The following is a 16,487-nucleotide window of genomic DNA, read 5'->3' as shown; positions in this document are numbered from 1 at the left end:
TTAGTGTCACAATCAAGGTAGGCTGACTGGATTTAAAAGGGTTAGAAAACTGCACTTCAAACACAGTGTCTGCCTAGGAAAAACCCTAAATGTGATGTACACATTCCTCTGGTTCCTAAAGCATATATGGGTGAGAAATCCAGCTTGTACAACAGACTAGGTATCTTCATTGTAGAGAAATAATGTTAGTTGCAGGTAGAAGTTACCAGATAATGTTAAAACTCAAACAGAAGAACTATACTTAATTTCGCCACGTGAAGGAAACCTGACTTTGACCAGCATGTATGAATCTTGCTTTTGTGCAAGACGTGGCTTGTCCCATGTCCTGGAGGAGGCCAGCAGGGGTCCCACAGCTGTGTGGCCACAGCTGGTCCATCACAGAGGTGGACACTGGGAAAGGTTTGCCCTAGGAAAAAGGCAGAAGTAATTCAGGTTATTTTACAACACTGGTGGGCAAAGTTGAGGCAAAATTATGTTTTATAAAGTCACAGCCTTGCATTTTTTCTAATGCTTTGAAGGAATAAAAAGCCAAGGAACAATATATTATTGACACTAAAAGTGGTTATTCCTTTAATCATTATGGACCTTTCAATACAATTGAATTCCTTCTCCCCAAAAATCTCTGCAGAATATAACTCATATTTTGCATTTTTTTCCTACTGTTTTTAAAGTTGCTTTTCTGTAATAAAAGAAATACCTCAGCAAAGTTTAAATATGTATAAGAACGAGTCTACACTATGCTGTTTGCCCAGTAGGTTTAGAGGTTTGGAGTGGTACATAAGATGCAGATGGTTGCTCCTTTTCAAACCTGTTCCAATCAGTTCTTTCAGTCAGATGTTGGGTTGTACTGGCCAGCTCTCTAAAACTAATTCCTCATTCCCATTGGATCAGAATTACCAAAAGATTATTCCAAATAAACAGCAAGATAGATGCCAAGATTTGTGTTCTTTGCCCTTCTCAGGGCATTGAAGATGGTTTTGTAGGCTGGACTCTTTCCTAACAATGTTTTGGTTTTTAAAATGCTACATTTATTCAGTTTTCTGAGCTGCAAATTGGCTATTCTTGTGCAAGCCAAATTCCTATCGAGATCAGGGAGAGATTTCAGAGCATGAGGACTATGGGATAGAAAAGCTGACATAATTAGGTCATTTATTAACCTTTTTTACACTTCATCTTAAAAAACCCCATGGGTGAGCTATGAGTAAAGCGAGACAGTCCTCAAAGATGGGAACTAGCTGAGATCCGTGAGAGGGATTGAGGTCTGGTCACCAAACCTAGGGGTGGCAGAGTCCGTTGAGTTTATGCACAGTGATGAGACATTAAAAAAGATAATTTATGTTGAATTTATAAATGTTACAGGTTTATCCAGGACATTTTTCCTCGTAATCCAAATGTCTAATAAGGATGTTGTGCTGGTTGGTGGACTGTAATAGATACATATCTGCCTTTCAAAGCTGTTCTGACACAGAGATTCTGCTGTTTGTAATGTTTTGTTCATTGTCAATCACCTTGGAGATTTTATTTTTTTTTACATGCGTAGCTGGATCTTTTCTTGATTTAAAAGGCAATTTTGGTCCACCATTAAATGGTTACAGCCCATAATTAAAACCCAGTGTATTAACCTGTAAACAGTTTAAACATTCTGAATCCTGAAATCTGAAGTGTTACGGCAAATGTAGCGGAGAACAATTCCAATGGTTCTTTAAAACTGTACTGCTATTATTTGTGATCTTGTATCTTAACTACCTGAATCCACGTGGATGGAAATACCTTTCAAATCAATTCTCAATATTGCCTTTTCAAACACCTGACCTTCATGAAGGGGAATACTCTCATGTTAATCTTATCTGAAACCTATACGAGACAATTAAGAGAAATTGTCTGGTTTAATCAAATCAGGGATTTTGCATATAAATAAGAGACAATATTCTATGTAGGGTCTTTATGTAGGTGCATTAGGATTCACTCTGGCTCCGATGACCTATGTTGTCCCCATGATTGTTTCAATCCTGTGGTATTGTTTGGTTGTTTAGAGCTTGTTGGTTTTGAATGCTGTACATTTTTTTACTACTGCAATCCTAATGTTTCTTCACATTCTTGTACAGTTCCACATTTGATGTATTAGTCTGAAATTCTGTTAAAAACATGAACAAAAATGGAAATGATATTTCTTTGGAAGTGTATTTTTACTGTATATCTAATTTGAACTAGTTGAACATACTTCTTTACATTTTGCATGGTAGGTGTGTAGTTCATTTTTTAAATATGAAAGAGACTTAATAGTAACTTAGAACAAGAATATAATGAAACTATACAAATATGGAAATACATACAATGATTTGCTACTTTTTGACTCAAGAAGCTTTTTGAAATACATTTTACCTAGTTTATTTAAGATAATGCAGATATTTTGTCTTTGAGTTCATACGTAATACAGAATATAAGAGGGGATTACATACTAGAAAAACTTTCAAGTCAACTTGGTACTCACCAGCACAGTGGATTATTCTTGTCAAACAGAAAAAGGACATTTGATTTTAAGAGTGCTGAATATATTTTGATCTACAGTAGAGAGGGATGGGATTGCTGCAAGTGATATGCAATCACAGCTTAAAATTTATTGACTCTATTAATGGCTACATTTCATAAAACTTATTTTTTATTCAAATTATCTAATTTTGGGAAGAGAAGACCAAGGATCATTATACTAATGAAGAAGCTGAATGTGTGCCCTGGAAGCAAAAGTCAATTTATCAAATATACTATGGATGCAGAGGGTGCCTCCAAGATATTTTGGTTTTCAAACTATCTCTTCCTCCTGGCTGTTTAAAAACCCCACATAATGAGGCCACTTTCCTATAACTGTTTTCTATTTTTTGTCTGTTGGAAGGAAGCTTAGGCACCTGTAAGAACAATCTTCATCTAAAAGAAAAGGAGAAAAAGACACAAATCAAAATAAGAATCAGGCTTTGTCCTTAGGTGTGATGATGGCAAAGACGTCCAGGTGACTGAGAGAAGTCAGTGGAATGGCCTGTGCCTTTCTGAGTCCCTCTCACCTGTTTTTGCACAGGCTGCAGGTGAAACCCTGCTGCACACAGAGGGAGCACACACACCAAACCCCTACCAGCATCAGACCTGTCCATGTCGAGGAGACAGAGCCCAGCCCAAAAATTACTCCCACTGAAGCAGCAAATACTGACAGGCCTATAGGTAGAAATTTATATTATTGCCATTTCTGCTGCAATTGTACTCTCCCCCCAACCTTTCATACTTGTTGAACAAGTGCTCCATACCCCCATTCCACCTGGGAAAACCCGAGCTGAGCTGGACCAGGGCTGTGAGTGGCATTTATCCATTTGACAATTCATTTTCTCAAGGACTAGGTAAAAAGATACACTGGGCATTTAATGGATTTCTGCTCAGATCAGTATGATGTTAGCAGCTCTTTCTGGCCTAATAACTGGATTTTTGTAGCAACTAAGGCCAGTAAATATTTTGGGGGTTTTAATTTGAGCGAAGCATAGTACTTAAAATATGCAGCCTGCTGTCAGTAAATTCAGACCTTGCAGTATCATTTATTGTACTAATGCATAACACTGTGCAAATTATTATTTCTGGAGAAAACCACTTCTGTGCAAGTTCTTCTTTGCCCTGTAAAAGACATGGCTCTGCCTATATATTTACACAGCTTGTTTACATGCCACTGTATCATTTTATTACATTGTAAAATCCGGCACTTAACAGGAAGTTACATTTTTGCAATAACATCTAGGAAAAAAGAAATAATTAACCTTTTTGTTAAAGAATTAAATCTATTCTTTCCCCTGCATAGTTTAGCCCAGTAGCTGGGGGGTGGGGGGGATTGGGGGGGGCGGGGGGGAAGTAGCAGCCAAAACAAAAGGGACACAAATATTTGGAAAGACTGACCTCACTCTGTGGTGACCTGTTTTAATTGATGCCTCTCTCCAGTGCATCCAGATCCCGGGGTGATTAGGACTGGGAAGCCACAATGGATCTGCAGCACTGCAAACACTGAAATAACCACTTGCATGCAGTGACACAAAACTACCGAGGCTGTTACCCATCCACGGCACAGTAATTACTGTGAATATAACACTCCTTGGTTACTACTCAAAACCAGTGAGAAGATCCTCGGGCTTTGGTAATTTAGTGTTCCTAGAAAACAGTATTGATTTTCCATGGGCATACTGATCCACTACAGAGTATCAGTGATGAGGAGCTCTAATCCATAGACTGTTTGTGTTGGCTGAAGGCTGTAGCAGACAGCCAGGGATGAATCCTTCCCTACACAGAGCTAACCCCCAAATTCTCCCAGTGGCTCTCCATGTACAGATCTTACTGGCTCTCCTTGATGACTGAAGGAAAGAACGAGTCCAAGAGACATATTCATATTCTTATCAGAGTGCACAGGTTCCAACTGTGCTTTTTTGATTTCAACCTCCAGCCTACACAAACTGCATTTTCACCAACTATTTCTTTTGCCTTCCCACATCATTTCCTTGTATTTCATCAGTCATTTTTGCTGTCCTTCCTCTGGAAATGAAGACTTACAAAAGAGGTACTCTGTAATATGGCTTTGCAGGCTATGATTGAGCAAGAAACTGATGCCAAGTCTTACCCAAGTCTGGGCAAAGATTCTGGGAATGTGGGGAAAACAATTTCTGAGAGGCCGGTCTGTCACCCACAGACAGATAAGAGCGTAAAGAGACACCATTGCTTGGAACAAGCCTCCCAAGACATCTCATCTCTTGAACCCAGATCTTCTGAGAATTTGTTAATGGTCCTATGAAACATTTTGAGGCAGAAGAACACTTTATTTATCATTGCTTTTGTGATTATCCCAGACAGGCAGTTTCAGCTCTTTCCCACTGTACATCCTGGAGCACCTTCTGCTGGAGCACAGGCTGTGTCTGGTGGATTTAACCCTGCTGACCACAGACTCGCCTTTGTTAGTTCACATGCACAGATCCCTTAGAAGTAGCTCAAAAGCTTTTGTATCCACTTTTGTTCCTGTATGATCTGACCATTTCTGAGAAGCTGGCAGACAAGCGTGAGCTGCCCACGGGCTGGGGAGAGGAGAGGTTTCATAGCCAGGAGCTTGCACTGCTCTTTGAAAGGAGGCTCTTCCCCCCAGTGCTGGCTGCAGTGCTCACTTCCATCTGGCCAGGGCTTGTTAGGAGAGTCCTCGGAATGGTCCCTGCCAGCTGTTGATGCATTTTGGAGCTGATGTTATGCTTAAAAAAAATCAGTGATGGGTGTTCCTACCACCTCATTCAGTCAACTCTAGTTAATGCAGAGCCAGACTTTCTCCATTTCATCCCCGTTGGCGCTGACTCCTCACCCAACACGCTGAATGACAGCAGAAGTTACACCACAGCCAGTGTCGCTCATGCTACAGAAATAAGCCCAACCACCCACACTCTGAGAGGCTTTTTAACATAACGAGGGCCATTTGTGGCCTCATTTCTCTGTATGTCTTTTCCAGTTCTGCCCCTATTGTACGTATGGAATTCAGGAATCCATGTTGGATTAATCTGAAAGCTGTACAATGCTCTTTTTTGTGATTCTTTACTCTTCATCTCCCTGAGTGCAGACAGTTCCTACTCATGTTTTGTGTCCATATCTCTTTTTCTATCACTCTGTTTTGTCCCGGGGATTATAGATTGTGCACACCAACACCCACTGGGACTGACAGGATTCTCGATTCTCCAGAGTCCCTTCTGGCTATCCCAGCACAAAAGAGGAGTCTCAGAAAAGACATTGCCAGGTATTTATAGAACTACTTTCTCCTCACAAAACAGCTCCAGCTCCTGGGGATCTGTGTTGGGAGCACAAGGTGTGTTGGAGCCACTTACACGCAGGTACCATCATTATCAGCTGCCTTAGAACAGACCAAAAGCTGGGCTGCTTTTAAAGATCTGCATAAAGATATAATCCATTTTAATTCCAGAATTATAATGGAGCTGATGCCAGGCATTAGAGGGAAGAATGTGTTTCTGGCAGGACTCCAGGTATTTCTGTTCTTTCTTTTTCTGCCTGTTGGCTGGAGCAGAGGCTGGGACAGGACTCCTGCCTCCTGCTTCCACCGCAGACGCTCTGTGGCCAGCACGGGGAGGCTGGCCAGAGGTTACTTACTGTTATTTTGAGAAAGTGCTTTGAAGTCCTGGAGTGAACAGTGCCAAACTGGAGCAAAAGGCAAAGTGGAAGTCATTGCACTTCCCATGGGAGGCCATGAGAAAATGGCACTGCAGCAGATGAGTGTGACCATACGTGTGCACCTTCAGTCTCACCTCTGAGTCCTGATTGCTGCTGACCCGGCCGTGCTGACGACAGGAGGGCCTGGGTTACGTTACTTTGGAGAACAGAAACCAGAAACTATCGCTTGTTCCTTTAGGGATTTGCAAGATGTGTGAGAAGGCACAAATCAATCCCACACAACAGACTCAGAGGAATTTAGAGTGGAAGGTACTGAAGGGAATCTCTGTTTTCCAGGAAGGAGGCACTAGATCATAAATATGGTACCTGGAGATGAGAAAGCAGGGACCTGTGATGCAGGGCTGTGGGAAACCGAATACAGCCAGGACAGGTAAGGCTGAGAGCATGAGCAGTCTGTTCTTTTCCTTCCCTGAGGGACAGGTAAAGTCCAAGGAGCTTTACAACTGAAAGAAGGCAAAGACCCATAAAACCCATGGAGAAGTGTTTGGGAAGAACAGTGGGCCTGGAGGTCAGGAGTGCAGCATTCCCGAGATAAGGAAAAGCCACTGTGTTAGAGGTGATGCCACCTCTGGCCTCCAGGAAGGCTTTGAGTTTGAGGAATGATTTCAGACTCCTGCTTCACAGGTCAGAGAGAAAACTGGCTCTAGTGTGTGTAACAGTACCTGAACACCCCACCCTCCCCCCAGCTCGGTGCGGCCGCCCTGGCTGCTCCGCGAAGGGAAGAGGTGCAGGGGTGTCAGAGGGCTGTGTGCTCTCTTTCACACTGCCAAGTGCTCTGTCAGAAATCTGAAGGAGACAAACCAGGCTATTGCACATGCTGCCTTTGTACCCCAAACTGCTCTTTGCTGCTGTAAGCTGGCTCTCTTCATTAAATGTATTTACTTAGCAGCAGATCTGTTCTTACATATGAATAATTGACGAGGAAAATGTCACTTACTGCACTGGTGCCGCACGATTCTGGCTGCTGAGTTTCCAGCACTACAAAGCCTGGAACAGGAAACTCTAAGACCAATTTCTCCTTTTACAGAGTTTAATTTTGGATATGTTTCTTATCTTGGTGCGGTACCAAGCTGTTGAAAGTGACAAAACCAGATGTCATAAAATGCAGGGAAAATGCAGCTGGACTGAACCTCAAGTATTAACAAAGCCAATTCCCTTGACAGACACTAATCTTATACCTTCAAACCCAGGAAAGATTCAGTTAAACTCACAATCATTTTATAGTCTCTGTAGAACCATAGCAGCTTAGGGATCCTTTGTTTTTCCTCCATAAAGAGGAAAGTTATAGTGAAAGTGCCCTTCTTAAGTTGGGTGTTTTTAAATACTAACGTTTATTGCTCTGCAGTTTCTCTTTATGTGTGCACAGAGAACAAGAACACACCTCACTGCACAGGCCTATTTTTAGAAACAATAAAAGAGCCCTCTGTTAATAACTGGTTACTCTTTTGCCATTTGCATGGCTGATCACTGTTAATGATCCAGCTAACGGATTCATTAGGGAGGCTGCAAGGCTTGGGTTCTGCAGGATGGGATCAGCGGTGCTCGGGAATGCAGCGCGTGCGTGCACAGCTGTCACCTCTCTGGGAAAGCTCCTGTGCTGGGACACCCACAAACCACCCCCCATCTGCGTCCTGTGTGTCAAACCCGTCCGTCCCCAACGTTCCATTAGTCCCAAAAACAGTCTGATGAGGCCCAGCTGCAGCAATTTCTTTGGATTAGCACTAAATCTCCAGATTCGCCTGCTACTGAACATAGTCTCTCCCAGAGCTCCTGCTTTGGGCTCCTCCACAGAGGCACAGCACCAAGAAGCAAGCTGGTGCTCAAACTTCCTAACAGTTTCTAAGAACGTTTGGATATAGGAAGAACAAGAAGTAAGTACTTAAATAACATCTGCTTTATTCTCTGTACTGCTTTTGGACACAGATCAAGACTAAAAGCAGTGGTCTGCACCACATAATTGTGGGCATTTATCAGGTGACCCCCTGATCAGCTCTGTGGAGTAGCCAGGCTGCGTTACCAGGTGGTGGCTGCCCCAGCAGCCCCTGGCTCACAGCCCCCAGCCCCAGGCATGGTGGGACCCCCAGGCAGGCAGGTGGAGCTGGCTGGGGAACCCCCGTGTCATCTCACAACTGCTCGGTTGTACAAAATATCTCTTTAAAAAAGCAGCTTTGCCTGTGCTTTCCACAAGACCATTTCCGCTATTTTAAGTGGGCATGAATGAAAAATGGGTTTATGTGTTCTTGGCAAGGCATCTGGATTGTCAAAGCATTGCATTAAGTCGACCCCAAGTAAAGGTCTGAATTAGAACCTAAAGGGATTACCAACAGATCAGTTGTGTTGTTGCAGAGCTCAGCCATACATCCGTGTGTAGGAAACACAATACTTTTCTTGCAAGCTGAGCCTTGTGCATCTCACAGGACATTAATGCAAAAGTGGGAGAAATCCAATCTTAATCTTCTAGAGAGTGAAACACTGATACAACATGTCATGCCCTGTCATCACCTGTTGCTAAGGGTTGAGATATTCCCAGTGTCGGAAGGAGACTGTGAATGAGGAGTGCATTTTGATGAGTGCTGAGGAGGGGAGATTCTCAGGAACTGTTGGAAATTCTGCTGTTTTATAGCATATAAAATATACCTGACCTGAGGCAGCAGATCAGCAGGGGCAGTCTGAGGTGCACGCACTGAAAACATCTCCTTTTGAGCTACTGACACATTTAGCAGCTGCCAGTCAAGGAGGAGAGCTGATCCTCTCTTAAGCAGACCTCCTCACAACCTATTGTTGCAAAGGCCTAAAACGTGGCTCCTTCTCCAGCGTTCCCTTGGCCCAGATCGAGCATCTCTTCCAGCTTCATATTCTCCTTACATCCCTCTTTTCATCTTTTGTGCGCTGCTGTCTCGCTTCCACCTGCCGCCTCCCCAGTGCCACCTGCTTGTCTCTCTGCCTTGGGCTCCTTTGTTCCTGTCCCTTGTCCCTGCTCCCCGAGGAGGGCAGCGCCGGGGGTGCATTGTCCCAGGTTGCTCCCCGAGGCAGGGCTTTACTTACTCGGCTCGTTATTGCAACCGCAGCCTCGCCTTGCGTCACCAGGCACCGGCACCGCTCCACCGGCACAGACAAAGCCAGGAGCGGAGCAGCCCGGGAGGGAGGGAGCCCCGGCAGGCAGGGTGCCAGCACAGCGGCAGCACAAACACACACACGAGCCCGGGGGGACACACCGGCCTCCAGGGACAAGCAGGGCCAGAGAGTCGGAGCAGCGCAGGCCTGCAAGCTACGGCAGCTCTCTACACCTACATAGGGAAACACATGGCAAAGCCAAAGAGCCACAGCATCTTTTTTTCATAACCACACATCCATCTTGCCATTAAATTCTACTGGCAGATCCATTGTCAGCTGTAAGAGTGGGGCTGAAGTGCTCCTTCCACCTGCATGTGGTTGCGTGTCCTTGGATTGTGAAGGCCTCTGTGCTGTGTGTGCTCGGGCCCCTGGCCCGGGTGGCCTCCACTGTGAGACTCGTGGTGCTGCTGGCACCACCACCGTGCAGATCAGTGGGGTTTACATTAGTAGGACTTCCATTACTGTTGTTAGTAATAGTAGCAACTTAATACACTCTTTTCTGTGCTGTCTGGGAAACAGGGATTCCATTCCTAGGATTTTATACCAGCGATTGGGAATTACAGTTCCCAAACGCATCAGATTGTGGTTCAAACTATAATCACAGAATCGCAGATCGGTTTGGGTCGGAAGGGACCTTCAAGTCCATAGTTACAATCCCCTGCCATGGGCAGGGACACCTCACCAGTGAACTGGTCAGATGGGTGTGCTGGGCTGGCACGGGGCCTCTTCAGCTGAAACCACACCTGACACCAAACCCACATGAGTGCTCAGTGCACAACCTCCAGGGAGCTGTGGGGTACAGGAATAGCACAGCCTCACTGGTATGGCTCCTGATCACCACTCCTTTTTCCCCAGGGAGTTTTGAGTATGGGATGCAGCCCCCCTCTGCTCTGCAAGAACCTCCTGGGGGTGAAAATGCTGCCATTCCTCTGAAAAGTCAGGCTGGGATTGCCTCCCTCCAAACCACGGTGGCTTCTGCAGCCTCATTGCACAAGGGAAAACATGAAGGGAAGTTCCGAGTGTGTCACTGCAATAGGGAAGCTCCTGGGAGGCTCTTCCTGCTCTGGTGTCGTACCAAGGCAGGGTGACACCTCTGTGTGCTCGGCCAGGCCTCACCAGGCCTCTGCAAAACTCCTGCAGACTTTAACCCCCTGCTACACTGAGCCATGTAAAGGTGCAGGAGACTCCCAGGCCTCCTGGTAATGAAATGAGCGAACAGGACGGGCTGTAAAGCAGCGTCACAGGTGCCCTTTCACCAACAGTGACCAGCTCGGGGACCTTCCCCTGGTCAGCACCAACAGCAGCACAGCAGTGTGGGGTCAGCCTTGGAGAGCAGGCCAAAGGGCTGCCAGCATGGCTGGGGAAGCAGTTGGTGCCATTATCTGCTAGAAACTATGGTTAAATTAGACTGCAGTGCACCACGCTGTCCAGCTCTCCCTAGCAAACAGGATAGGACCTCTCTGTTTGAAATACTGACAAGTGGACTTGACAATGTAGGCCTGGGGTGCAGCATGAAGCATAGGTCTGAGGATTCCCTGACCTGGAGAAAGGCCAGAGGCTCCCCCTTTCCCACAGCCTGCACAGAGAGTGTAAAACCTGTACACAAGCAGTACAGCCCCGTGTTTGTGGGCACTGAGCAGAGCGCAGCAGCAGAACTGAAAGGCTCTGAGAAGTGGGGGCTCAGCGAGTCTCATTTAATTATGAGAGTGGTGCTGGCTCGGCTCGGCCCCACCCACATGCCATTTCACGCCTGATTTCTTCTCTGATTTCTTTGGGGAAAGAGAGGGAATTCGAGTGCATGTAATTTGGGTTAACAAGACGCATTATATGCAGCCTCATTCTTGTAAAAACTTTCACAGGGAAATCACCCAACCCATGGAGAGAAAAAATTCTCTCCTTATTGTAATTTTTCCAAGGCTAATCAAACTCTCACCATTATCCTATTGATCACAGGGAAGGTTTGATTTTCTACCGGTTGCCTAGTTAAGGTACAGTAGCTGTTGCTTGGCTTACTTCATGCTGTGAGTACAACAGAGATCAACCCTCCATTTCCATGCTCCTTTTTGTCCCTTTCCTAGATCCCTTTTTCTTCAAAGCTCACCTGCCTTTTGCTTTTGTGGTGCTCTACCTGTATTTCGCCTTCTCCTATGTCTGTGGAGCAACAAAAGGTGAAAAGCTGGGTTTGTACAATTAAAATTGTCAGAGTAAAAATGGGGAAAAGCAAGGATCCTGGACAGGTTTGGAAACAGGAGGCAAAGAAAAAGTTAGAGATGAATGTGGCATCCCCCAACAATATGGACAAAAAGATTCCATGTCCAGTCCCTGCGGGTGTGAGGAGCAAAAACTCCCTCCAGCTTGGAGCAGTAATGATAAGGTGTGAGCCCTTGGTGGTGGTGAGTGGCCAGAACTAGCACTGAATGCACAAGGTCTGATCGTGCCATTCTTGCCCTGTGCTTTGTAGCTGCAAAAGCCGGTGTTCCTGCGGGAGGGAACGCGGCCGGCTCCGTTTCAAGGTGCAGCCCCGTCCCTCTGGGAACAGCTGCTGTGTGTCAGCGCAGCACGGAGCCCGGGCACGGCTACACAAGAGCAGCACGCTGGGGAAAGGTGCAGGCTTTGCTTTGCCTTCCCGTGTGAGGGTTTCTTTGGATGTGTTTTGTGTCCCTTCAAGTCACTTGGGAGTTTAGGAGAGCCAGAGAGAATAGCTTTTTCTGTCATTATTTGATAACCAATACAGTTTCCTTTGACCCTCTCCCCTCTTCCCAAAAAAGAAAGACCAGCTCAGCATTGTGTTATTTTTCAAAGCCTTTACAAATTAAGACAGTAACATGGAAATCCTCGTTGGGTTTCAGTTCATACTTCCTCCCATGCTGGGCTGAAATGGGGATTCTTTTGTGATGGCTGTGCTGCTTATTTTTTTAAAACCTCCTGAATTTGGCACACTGCCCTACTTTATTTTCTTTCCATTCTCTAGTGCTGCTCCCATTGGGAGGCTCATTCGCTTCTAATGCATGGTGTTATCTTTTGCAAGTTGAACTCTAAATCCCCGTGTTGTTTTTCCTTGCTTGTTATTCAGGTGCAGGGAATGTTAATGATGTCTCTTTGGCTGGTGGATGCTCTGGCTATGTGGCTTTAATTACTTTTATTAATGTGTTTTATAAAGTAAATTACAGATAAATGTAGATTTTAACTGCGGCTTGGAGGTGGCACATCTGTGAGGCTGCACGGGGGGGTGAGAGGCACAGTAACACCTTTCATAGCGAAAGGATGTTCCCAGGTGTGACTGGGAGAAGCTTTACTGAAGCAAAAGCTCCAAAACTACAAACTGGCACCTGCTGTGCAGAGGGACAGGGAAGGGAGAGGGAGAGGCAAGGAGCAGGACAACCTGCCAGGCTGTGCTGGCAGTCCCGGGAGGGCAGCAGAGGCAGCAGCCCAGGGAGGGCCTGACAATTGCTGGGGATCTTTCCAAAGCCCCATGGGCTCTGGCCAGCGCTCAGTGCCGGTGCTGAAGGGGTGATGGGAGGAAAAGGGACCCGCCCGTGGCTCCATGGCCCCGCGGTGTATCCCTGCCCGGGGGATGGGCACAGGGGCAGCTGGGCTGGCAGTGAGCACAGACCTGAGCAGGGAGAAGGAGAAACCTGTATTGCCATGGAGAGAGGCTGAATCTGTCCGAGTGCTCTGGACTGAACTAGGATTAGAGGATTTAGCAGAGGAAAATACATACTGGTGTCTGTAGTTTGTCTGGTGTTTTATTGAACCAAGAGTCCCATGTGAGCCATGCAGTAAGTAAGCAGTAAAATCATCCAACAATGCCTTGAAAACTGTTCTGTCTCCAAACACGGCACCTCTTGGGCACTGGTTGTGTTCTTCATCCCAGGAGTTCCTGTTACCTTGGACAACACAGAGCCATTGCCAAAAATAAATAATTAAAGCTGGGTGGTGTCTGAGTCATAGATGTATTGAGAGGATTCAAGGCTGGAAAACAAGCTGATGGGTTTTACAAAGTGGCAAATCTGCAGGCTGTTCTCGCCTTCCTGAGCTCTTGCCCTTCATTTCTATGCAAGAGACGTTCTCGGTTTGGGGGATTCTTACCAGGAGCTTGTGAGAGAAATGTTGAAAAGGGATTTTTCCAGGTTGCCTTTTCTGTCTTCCTGCTGCATTAGCTGCAGGTGGTGAAGCTGCTGTTTCGGCATTTCTTCTTCAAAAGCTATATCACGTAATATCGCTGAGATCACAAGGAGATGAGGAGAAAAATGGCCCTATAGGATTTTTGTTAAAAAAGGATCCATCCATAAAAGATGAAAGGTTAAATTGCTTTTAGAAATACAGCAGCGTTTAAACAGGTGAGGATCCTCGGAAACGGAGTTTGGATTCAATAAAGTAGCCATGCAGAAGGGCAGGAGAAGGCCTTTCTTTGGAGGGAAATGTCACACTTTAGTGTTAATAAAATGTCTAGTGGTATAATAATAATGATAGCAATCAGGAGCCTTTATTTTTCACCTGGCAGGGCTGGTTCATGCGTGTTTTTTCAAAGCTACCTGCAATTCAGGAAAGAACAAAAAAAGAATCAGGCATGCATTGACTGAAAAATATCAGAGTGGAAGAGAAGAGAGCCAGAGCAGCCCAAGACTCCTGAATGTTACTGGGGAGATGAAGAGTGCTGCTCCCAGGTGGCAGGACATTTTCTTCCTCAGCTTTTTTGATGTTGCCTCCTCGCAGCTGTGTTGTAAAGACATCGCAGGAGATTTACAATCCTAAAAGAACATACAATCAAAGTGTCAAAAGGAAAAGGCAATTGCAAACAATAGTTTTGCTCTGGACTGGCCCCCTCTACACGCTCCTTAGTGGTGATGTAGCACAAAGGCAATGAGCACACAGCATTAGCTACTCTTGCATCTCTTGTATATTTGTCAGGTTTGATGTGTCAGAAGTTGGTGGAACAAAATTTGTTCCCCACCTGCGTAGATGTCACTTACAGATTTCTGTGGGAAGAGAGGAAGGGCAGGAAACACTGGTCTTTTAGGGGCAGACAGTGACACCAGAGAGGATACTATATAACACACCTAGAGGTCTAATTATTGATTATCTGTACACACAAAAATGTAAAAATATCACTTTTCTTGCTTGACCTCTTTTTCCCATTTCCCATCAAGTTCCAAGGCATTTCTGGCTGTGCCTCTGTGGCACCTGCCTGATCTGTCACACCAGCACGGGGCAGGGTAGGGTGGGCAGCGCAGATGCTCCCAGCAGTGTGTGACACGTCTGGTGTGTGAGGAGCTGCCAGCCCTGCAGTGCTCACATGTGTGGAGCTGAGCCAGGGCACACATCTGGAAGGACCAGCCTGCTGCCTGCCAGAGAACTAATAGGCTGCAGGGACTTCTCTGCTCTAAACTCTCCTCTTGGCCTCGTGCAGCAGCTGGCTGTGTTAGCTGGAGCATTAATATTTGTACATTAATATTAACGTCAGATCACATACCCAACCCCAGGAGCCAAGGCTCTTGAACAGTGCTTGCAGGATGCAGCCACAAGCACTCACTCCAGTGTTTTCTTTAAGAGACTCCTCGACCACAGATTTGCTGCTCATGCTGGCCCAGAGTGTGTGTTGATGGGGAAGGTGCCAGCTCTTGTCAGTCACTAGTGTTGTCGTGAACTAGCAGGGGCCACACAGGGTACAGCCATACGTGTCAGCCTTGTGAATGAGCGCTGGAGCAAGATGAGAGAATGTGAGATCCAGCTAAGACAAAGTAGCAGAGAGGAAAGGAGCTCCTGTGGCACAGGAGCTGCTGGGTCCTGCTCATCTAGCATGTCCAAAGCACGAGCAGCCTTCCCCCACTCCCCCATCCAGTTGCTGCACCGAGACCTGATGACAGCACTGCTCCTGCAGCTGCTGGGAACATGGGGGGCGTTTCTGGTGTCAGCACAGCTTTGTCCTTGGGTTTTGTGAAAAACAGTGGGTTTGTGTATATTGGGACAAATAAAATCAAGTAACTCAGGTCAAAAAGTGTACCAGATGCTAGTAGTGAAACTGCCCCTGTTTGTTTGCGTGATAGAGCTTCTGTCATCCAGAGCTGGAGGCTCTTGGGCATGTTTTGGCCTGGTGCCCCAGAACACATAGCCCTTGTTGGGTTTTACAGCCAGTTAAACTCTAGACATGTTTCTGTGACAAGCTGACTCACCAATCTCTTCCACCCCTCTGGCTCTACTTCTAACAACTCACATGATTTTGTCACATGCCATTGGACCATTTCTGGTTTTCCTAAAAGCCCAACTGCTGGACTCAAGGCACTGTGTGAGGAATCGTAGTTGAGATAGCAGGGGAAAAAAATCGCAGAACTTATTCTTAGTTTTAAGTTGTTGATATTTAGTGCTTTGAGCTACTCTTTTGTGGGCTAGTGAATGCAAATGCATCAGTTTTAAAAGCACTTCTTTCTAACAGTAAAAGAAATCTCACACAGTGGTAGAAGTTGGAAACATTAGGGGAAGTCTAATAAGACTAGAAACCCTCTGCAGTGTGTGCTGCTCACCTTCCAGCAGTTACACCTTTCAGGGCACATCCTGGCTGCTGCGGGGTGTGCAGCAAATGTCCCACGCTTATTGCTGTGCATCCAGCACAGCCCGGAGCTGCCTGAGTGCTCTCGCTGTTGATTCAGCAGCAGCACACTTGGGAGAGCTCTGGACTTATCTTTTGCCAGGGTAGCATGTCTTTTTGACTAATTCTGATCCAGGATTTTCTTGGAAAAGAAAAACAACCCAGTGTCTGCCCAGATCTGTGTTGTGCTGCACATACAGTTATTTGTGTATGTGGGTCACAAATTCCGTTGCTTCCCAGTGTCCTCTGGTAGGCACATGGAATAAATTTACACCTCAAAATCAGAAGCCAGATTACTTTTTAGAAGAACATGAGACATTTTTCACTCTGAAAATTACATGGTGTGGAAATAAAAAGAAGTGAGTAAAAGAGTTTATGGGTTTTGAGCAAAAGGTGGTGCTGGCTTGGAAATTTCACTGGTGAGATATTTGCTACTGAACATCACAACTTTGTTCCACCAGAGCTCGGGACAGCAGAGCTCAGCTCGTGCTGCAAGGCTCCTGGAGGCTTCTCCCTTCATCCTCCATGGAGTGATGTTGTGCTGTGCACA

The sequence above is a fragment of the Coloeus monedula genome (genome assembly GCF_965178545.1).
Source record: "Coloeus monedula genome assembly, chromosome: 21".
NCBI classification, from domain to species: Eukaryota; Metazoa; Chordata; class Aves; order Passeriformes; family Corvidae; genus Coloeus; species Coloeus monedula.
Note: the sequence above shows the minus strand (reverse complement) of the source record.